We start from the raw sequence: 9,908 nt of genomic DNA on the forward strand, positions 1-9,908 counted from the left end.
ATATAAGAGAGTCTTATTGGTGAAAATTTTGACATGCACCATAAGTCAGACGTGAGCTGGAGCAATTAACATGATAGAGTTTTAGCGGCAAAGACCTTCGTGAATATCACAAAGTGTATAAGGGTTCCAAATTATTTATGGCTTCATTAAGTGTCGGGATTCCATATCAAGATTGAATGATCAATAGTGGTTGATGAATAGATTGGATAGACAAGTCTGGAAATCAATTCAAATTGCATGGCATGATCAGTAGACTTGGCTCCCACACTCAGATAAGTTTTTCTTTCTTCTTCTTACTAAAAAAAAAGAGTCTTCATCGAATCTTTTCTTTTATTCTCATATAGTTCGCAATTTTCTTATACATTTTTTCGTCACTTTTTGTATGTATTTGAGTCGAGTCTTTGTCAAAAAAAACTATGAAGGAATTTCAAGACTCGCTATCAAGTCTCTAATCGGTACTAGGCAAAGCATCAGGCTACTGAGTTAATCTGTCTTCAAGTGTTGAATTCGAAAATTCTCTGATCCTATGAAGGCTAAACAATGAGTGTTGTGAGATAAAGACATTGAATTTAGGTCCCAAAGTAAGCAAATTCGGATGAAAGTACTATCAATCAATAAGAAGTATTGACCGTTTGAAACAACCAAAGCGTCATAAGTGTTTGAGCCGCCCTTGTCGAAAGATGGAAGCACAAACCAACCACCACCTTTTCAAACTCACAAATTTTCTTTGTTGAAGCAAGGACACAAGTTGTTTCAAGATTGAGGATTCGAGGAACCTAGATGTTCAACCTAGTCTGCAGTGAGCGAAATAGAAACCCTACAATAAAGACTTGTGGAATATTATATGAAAGTTGGCTAATATATATCAAAATAGCAATTACTTGAATGTTGGAATATTTACTTTATTTATTACTATTATTATTATTTTTCTCCTTGAAGGAACTTCCAAATAATGAAGATACCATTCACAATGTTTCGTTGGTATTATTAGTTTGTTGATAACTTTATTAGCAGGACCCTCCTGGATAATGGGACTAGCAGGACCCTCCTGGATAATGGGACTAGCAGGATCCTTCGGGATAATGGGACTAGCAGGGCCCTCCTAGATAATGGGACTAGCAGGACCCTCATGGATAATGGGACTAGCAGGACCCTCCTGGATAATGGGATTAGCAGGACCTCCTGGATAATGGGATTAGCAGGATCCTCCTGAATAATAGGACTAGCAGGACCCTCCTGAATAATGGGATTAGATTACTTTCTCATAGGATAAACACTTCCTAGTCTAGATTTTTAGTTTTATTTTTTCCTAAAATAAACACTTCCTAGTCGAAGTTTATGTTTTATATTTATATTTGCTAATAACTCACAAAATTTTCGCAATGAATACTGGGGAAATTTTTTTGTTTGTGGTGGTTTTCAAGTTTCCTCAAGCGAGACATGGATTTGAAATTCACAAACAAAGTTTCAACTTTTTTTAGAATAATCAATTCCATGATGGTTAGAATTAGCTCATTCAATGCACGTAGCAGCCTGACTTCGTCACATCTTTTACTAGTCAACTTTTGATCAAGAAAACACCAGCTATTCAAGAACACTTTTCAAATTGTCATTTTTGAAGAGTGTCAAAAGTTCCGCCTAAGTGGCAAGTTCAGCCTCCATTCCAATTCAAAGCTAAGATATTCACCAAAAATCAAGGTGATATCTTAAAGTCAAGATTCAAGAAAAGCTGCATGGATAGAAGGTTGTGCATTTGTGTTTCTTTTGAATAATAGTTTTCAAGTTTTATGTAAGGATAAGAGCCGCGATCTGGATCCTCAATGGAACCTCACTTAACTCCCACTCATCACCTCATCTCCTCGAACTACATGTGACCTGATTCCCTCATAACCTGGGATATGTAGGCTGTCCAAAACAAGGACTCGATCGCATAAATTTTGGTCTTTCAAATAAGAGTTCGATCAAAACTTGTCACTTTGTCTAGTTCTTTGTCTGAAAACTCTTCGTGTTTCCAGTCAAAGAGGGGCAAACTGTAGACACGTAATTTTGACCGAATTTAAGTTTTATACTCTTTTTAGAGATTAAATATTTTTTAAATATAAACTAGATATTTTATTTAATAAATTTATTTTAAAGGATTTGAAAACAACAAAAATAGAGTTACCCTTTAAGTTATATTTATTTTTTATTTTTTATTTTTAATTTATTCAAAATTTAGCGAATAAATTATTGATCTTAATATTTTCTTCGTTATATTGTTTTATTTAGCTATTTCATATATTTTTTTAATGCCAAAATAACCTACCCATTATCCCACTTAACCACTATCCACTACCACATTCCCACATACCATTTTACTACCCCCATCTTCATGAAAAACTATCAGAAAACTAACCCACAACCCCTCTATTTATTATTTAAAATTTACATAACAAAAAAAAGAAAAAGATCAGAAAGAAAGAGGGAGGAACGAAAAGAGAACAAAAAAAAAGAAAAGAAAAGGAGAGGAACGAGAATCAGAAAGGAGGAAGGCAGAAGAGGAAAAGATCAAGGAAAAAAAAAGAGAAAGAAAAAAAAAAGGGAAAAGAGGGGAAAAAGAAAATCAGCAAAGAAGAAAAGAAAAAAAGAAAAAAAAAGAAAAATAACAAAGAAAACATTTTTTTTTCTATGAAGAACACCCGCACTAAAAGAAAATTAGTGGAGTTCGAGGTTTCAAGTTCGCGGTTCCTAAACTCTTTCTCTTCGTGAAATAATTTCCACAAGAGGTAATACTTAATTTTATTTTGTATTAGTTTATGTCATGATAATGCGAAAGTGGATTGCAATATATTGAAGTTGTTAAATTACGCATGTGCATAAACCATTAATATTTATCGATGTTGTTATATGAAGTATGTTCAAATATTCATATCAATTTTATGTTTAGATCCTTTGTATAGTTATATTTAGTGTGAAATTATTGTAACAAATCATGATTTATTTTATATTTAAATAACCCATAGTTTATTTTATATTTAAGTAAAATTATTGTCCAAGTCATTTAATTTTTAATATTTAGTTTAGGGAAAATACCCAAGTACCCCCTAAACCTATGCCCGAAATCCCAGAGACACACTTATACTATACTAAGGTCCTATTACCCCCCTGAACTTATTTTATATGTAATTTTTTACCCCTTTTTAGCCTACGTGGCACTAGTTCGGAAAAAAAAGTCAACCATCGTTGGGCCCACAAGATAGTGCCACGTAAGCTAAAAAGGGGTAAAAAATTATTAATAAAATAAGTTCAGGGGGTAATAGGACCTTAGTATAGTATAAATGTGTCTCTGTGATTTCGGGCATAGGTTGAGGGGGTACTTGGGCATTATCCCTTTAGTTTATAATGATAACATGTGTAGCTATTATGTAAATATATTAATTTTAGTTAGTAGAATTTTCGTTTAATGTTAGTGACGTAAAATTTTTTTTTGAATAAAAATGGAAAAAATATATATAATAATAATAATAAAAAGAAAAAAAAGAAAAGTTAAAAAAAATGTGAGAAAGAATATAAAAAAGGGGAAAAGAAAAAACAGAAAAAATAAATAAAAGAAAAAGAAGTATAAAAATAATATATATAAAAAAATATGCAATTGAAAAAGAAAGATTTTTTTTGAAAGTTTCTTTGTCCAAACAAAAAAAATTTAAGTTGAATAAAATATAAATAAAACCTTGAAAGTTTAAAAATTTATAATAACAATAAAATAATAATAATAGTAAAAGATGAGAAGGTAAAAGAAAAAGAAGAGCGTAAAAAAAATAGTAACAAACGAAAAAGTAAAAATAAAGAATATCTTATTTTACTCTGTTTTTTTTATTTAATTTATATGCGTATATATATTTTAATTAAATGGCATAGATTAATAAAATAAGATAGTTTTTAATATATTTAAGTAAATTAAAGAATGAGGGTAAAAAATTTGTTTTAATTATAGAATTTTCAAAAAAAATAGTTTAAGTCATAAAAGTCAATAAAGCGACCGTGCTAGAACCACGGGATCGAGGGGTGCCTAATACCTTCCCTTCGGTTAATAGAATTCCTTACCCAATTTTTGATTTCGCAGACCGTAAAACAAAGAGTCATTTACTTTTGATTAGAGATTAAACAAAAAGGTGACTTGGAACACCGTAACTCAATTTCAAGTGGCGACTCTGAAAAAGCTAAAATAATCCCCTAATTAATTACGTCACTTAAATTGGAAAAACCCTTACGCCGTCGCGCGAAAATGGGGTGTGACACCAAGTATGATAGTTTCCATCTTTCTCTGTTCAAGTTGGGTTTAGATGCCTATTTTATTTCGTGTACGTTGTGTTTAGACGTTAGATGGGTTGATTTATGAGCGTATTGTTCTGTTTTTTCTTTCTTATAAATATGAAGTTTACGTCGGCTCTTTTTCTTTTTCTTCCTGTATGCTTCAGTCTCTTGTAGTCTATCATCGATGAAGCGATAAATGTTTTGTCTCAGGTTGAGTAAGGCAGCTCCGTAAGTAAAAATGGTGTGTGTTTCATGGGAGCTGTTCGTTTGGAGTTCTAAAAAATAGAATAAGAGTCTGTCGGTTTTGTGGGATCTTAATGTCGTGTATCCATTGTTAGTATTGCGTCAAACCCATTTAAATATTGTTGCTTGGCCTTCACATACAATAAGGGTGATTAATCTGTGCCTCTGGAAGTGCATTTCCTTTATTTTCATTTATATTATCTTGTTGGAATTTTCTTCATTTAATATGGCTATGTAGTAATATGATTATGTAGCAATTGTCATGCCTACCTTTGTTTCGTGCATGGTCTTTTCTAACCACAAGTGTAGCATATTGGTATATCATATATGTTATTAGCTTAGTTCTTCGAAAATTGAAATGGGTTAGTTGAAACATTTTAATCTAAGTTAGTTGTTAACAGTTTACTTGTTGGTCTTCGGTTATTGCATATTCGTTGGGATTCATTTTGTTTATTGGCGTACTTTTGACCTTTTTGATGAGAAGAAGTCTTGGCTCTTAGCTTTTTATTACCTTTTATAAATCATTTATTTGTTTATTTATTTTCTTTGGTGTTTATTGTGTACTTCAGCAAATAGCTCTATCGCATATTTTTTTGCATTACTTATATCATTTTCTTGTCTGTTTGCATGAAAATTCCTCTCGAGCCCGTTTTTTGGGACTCCCTTTTTTCCTTCGCATTCCGGAGAAGCCGTAAAGGCTCAATTCTTTTGTCGAGTCAAGGCAAACGTAGAAGATTCGAAGTGTCGTGAAGATTGAAGAAGTTTAAAGAAGACGAACTAGAAGACTTTCCTTTATTTTTATTTTTGTATTTTTATTTTGTAATGGGCATAAGCCCTTGTTGTTTTACTTTCTTGTATTTTTATTTTGTATGTTTAGATTAGGACAGGTGAATGAGTCAAAAACCCAAAAGCAGGTGGGTCCAAAATTCGGTCAAGGCGAACAGAACCCGAATTTGGACCCAAAAATCTCTCTCTCTCTATCTCTATCTCGCTTTACTACTTGTTTATATTTTGAATGCAGTTAACTTAGGGTTAGAATAACTCCAACCTCGTGGAAACGCCTATTTATTTTATCAAAGTTTAAAACTAAATTTAAATCTTAAAACAATAAATATTTCAAAATTTGTAAAGTTTTCCTAAATAAAAACCTTAAGAAGTTCAACTTCAAAAATTCGCAAATTATAAAATAAAATAGTCAAGTAGTTAATCGCTGGAAAACCGTAGTTAGCGGAGCGTCTTAGGTGCTTTCAACACCTTCCTAAGGCGCTAATAGGAATCCTGAACCCTTAAAACGTTTTTCAAAACAATTTTCTGTTTGAATTGTTGGAAAACAAGTTTTCTTAATTTTCTTTAAAAATTAAGTGGCGACTCCTAAAAGTCGAAAATATCTTTAAAAAACAAAACAAACTCTTTTCGAATTATTTTTCGATAAAACACCAAACTTTCATATTTTTTTTGATGTGCGTAACTTTTGAAGAATGTGTGTTGTGTTATATTGTCAATCTTGAAGGGTGTTTTTTTTTTTATGTATAAGGAATGTGGTTTTTTTATTTTTTTTAAAAAAGGTTGTGACTTTCTTATTTTTTCAAATATGAAAGGGGGTGATTCCTCTTCTTTATTATGAATATGTGATTTTGAATGCAAAAGAGGTACAACCTCTCTCTTTTTTTATGCACGTGTGATTTTCTTATTGTTAAATGTGAAAGAACGTGATTTCCCTATTTTTGGTTAGGTTTGCACATATTGTTTCCTTTATTTTATTTGAGCTTGCAAGGGTAAGATTCGTTTATTTTTTATTGTAAAAGGTGTGAGAATCTCTTATTTTATTTTAAATTTGCTAGTTAAATTTATGACTAAGTTGAATAGTTATTTCAATTTGTAGGAACATTTATCCTTGAATATCGAAATGGTTAATTCATGATTAAGCAACCATATTTTAGTAGCGGCCTGTTTATTAATTAACATGTAGCTCTAGAAGCTCAAAGAAAGACAATTTCATCTTTATCTTCAAATGTTGATTGTATTCTTGGGGTTGAATCTCTAAAATGGAGTTTCGGAGAATGAAATCTCATCTTTGAATATAATTTCAATATTCGAGATGTTGTAAGAAGATATTATATTTTGATTGGGTCTTATCAATCCAAATTTTGTAAACATCCTAAAATAATATTTGGGACTAGGAATTACCAATTTAATTTCGAGTGTGTAATGCCCCAAATTTCACTTGATTGGAAAATAAAACAAACGATGATGCTTTATTTTGTTTGTGTTGTTATCTCTTCAAAAATGAAATTGGAAGTCGTGACAATGCAGAAAAATAATTTATACAAGATGATTTTAAAAATTGAAATCATAATCCGAAAATAATTTAATTGCATGTTGGTGAGGTAAATAATATTTTATAATAATGTCTGAATAAGACACGTGATTTTGTGAATCAACGTATATCAATTCAATCTTCTCTTTACAAGCAAAGTGAAAAATAAAAAGTGATTATTGAATTTCTTTAATTGCCTCAATTGATGTGGTAAGTATTTCCTAAGAAATAAATTTTACCATTTCGTTGTTATGATAAGAGTGAAGATTTCGATTAAAAAAGTCTTTTTCTTGAAATTTTCAAATTTCACAAGGTTAATCGCCCGAATGTGAAAAAGGTGATATTACAAAATGCTCTAAAAAATGAGATAATGATTTGTTGAACAATTCAAAAAGAGATCTTAAATGCTTGTACTAAAGAAATAATTGAAGATATCATCCAAGACTTAAAATGGTGATTACTTTAGAATACTAGTTGATGAGTCAAATGATAATTCACATAAAGAGTAAATAACACTAATTTTACGACATGTTATAAAAAAATGTAGAGTTGATAGAAAACTTTTTGGATATTGTTCATGTGAATTTGGTGATAATTAACTTCAAAATCTCAGTTATTAGCTTAATAGTTTCGTTGCCTATGCACTAGAATGTGATAGCAAGTTTATCAACTTGAAGGCGATTAAGGATCTTGCACAATGATGACATAAACAAAATGGATCAAACTTGATCTCTTATTTATTTACATGTAAATTTAACTTTGATTTTGCATGTTGCTATTGTAGGTGTGAAGATATCATTCTCCTCGATGAAACTCATAAAAAATGATCCACGTAATAGCATTGGTGAAGAATTTTTGAATTTGTTCTTTAGTTTGTAAGATATAGCGTAAAATATTTTAAAATGTAAGTAATGATGTTATAATAGATCGTTTTCAAAATATGAAGTCTCGCTGCTACAATTGTAAAGTGATGAGATTTTTCATGGTAATGTAATATTTTATGTTTTTCTCCCTTAGTTATTGTTATTATAATTTTTTAACGTTATCATTAAAGCAATGGTGCAGTCGTTTTCTTTAAATCCTCGATTTGCCTATGAATATAGTTTGATTTTATAAAAAATAATGTTTCCTTTATTTTATTTTATGCAATACCATTTGATTAGACATGATATTTAAGAAAAAAAGAAAAACTTTTAAAATTGTGATCTAAAACAACTTTTATATATTTGTGTGACTGTAAATCATTTCACTAAAAGTTAAAGAAAAAAATATAAATGTTCAATTATTTCTAGTTATAGTAACCTTTAAGAAAAACTACATTAATTAGATAAAAATTCGAACTAATTGCCCGTGAATAGTAAATTTTTGATAACTCTATTGTGTCCATTCGACTCAAACAAATCATCCAGTCTAAGCTCAATTCATGCTTAATTCCAAGTATTTTGTTCAATCATTAATTATTTTTATTTTTTTTCATTTTTAGTTTTATTTGTTTTTTTTCTTTTTTCATTTTATTTTTTATTTTTTGATCTCTTTTATAAAATAATTACTAAGTAAACATAAATTAACACATAAGAAAAGAAGAACAAGGAGAGAACACCGTCTTTCCATCTATATATATCTTAGATTTGTAAATCTATATATAGTAGTATTAGAAATATGCTTCTTGACTACTATTTGCCAAGTGTTGATGGTGTCCACATGACATGCATATTTACTTTGCAACATTATAAGTGATGTAAGTCACTATTTTGGTAAGCTCCACGTGGTAGTGGTCATTGTTTTACAACACTTTCTTCAACTTTTAAACTTTCTTTTTTTTTTACTTTTTTTCTTTATTATTTTTATCTATTTTTTCATTTTATTAAATATAGTATCCATTTAATTACGTTTTTATTATTGTTTTATTGTAAATAAAATATTAGAGATGTCATGTAACAAATTCATCCTACATGACCTTAAGATTTCTTTATGACATAGAAAATTTCCTTTATGACATTGAAGTTAACAATAAATGCATAACAAATGCGCTCCTAACTTGTGAATTCGTCTCATTTGCAGAAAGATATATATAAAGAAACATTGAAAGAATAACAACTATGAAGATATCTCTCTTTTGCTATATAAAGTCATAACATATTGTCTTTATTTTATAACACGTTATCAACATAATATTTCTTATAAGGTATGTTTTGATGATATAACTATTTCTACTTTCAGACTCTAAACACAAGTATATATTTGAATATTTTTAATTTTTTGTGAAATAATATAAGGTCCAACAGACTATTAATTAATCAAATTAAATTTTCTCATTAGGAGTACTGGATATGTTTTTTTTATAGTAAAAATTTTATTACTTTAATTTAATTTGACTGGTTGATGATAATTTTATCATGTCAAATTTATAAAATTATCTATCATATATATATTGAGTGTTGAAATTCACATAAACACTAAAGGTGTTGGTACCAGTATTACTAAGAGTAATGCAACTTTGGATTAGGACAAAATGAAGATAGATTTTTTGGTCATAGTTTGGTTAAAGGATAAAAGTCGAATATTAAATCGTGAAGGATTTATTTGAAGTTTGAACTAAATTGAAAATAAAGGCATAACCACAATTAAACTTCAAATTTAATTCTCCATAAAATACTCAAAACAATTAGCTCTGATACCATAATGAACCTGATAAGGAAAAACATCATATATATACTAAGTTGTGATTTAATTTTAATTCCAGTATTTTAAATTTTTCTTTTCAGAAAATGTTGCAATATAATAAGAAAATATCAAGTAAGTACATATGTGACAAAAGAATCATAATTGCTGAATGAAAGTTTGAACTAGTATAATAATACATTGAACATACTTTTCTTTGTGTAAAACCCACAAGCTAAAGATGGAAAGAAGAACAAATAAGAAAGAAAAAAATGAAGGAAATGGGCAGCAAATATGGAAAATAAAAGTTGGAATATGTAATAGCAAGATAGCCACCAAAACAAAAACAAAGCATAAATTAAATGAAAAATTTTGTCAAATTATATTATTATAT

Source organism: Solanum lycopersicum, chromosome 12, assembly GCF_036512215.1.
Source record: "Solanum lycopersicum chromosome 12, SLM_r2.1".
Taxonomy (NCBI): Eukaryota; Viridiplantae; Streptophyta; class Magnoliopsida; order Solanales; family Solanaceae; genus Solanum; species Solanum lycopersicum.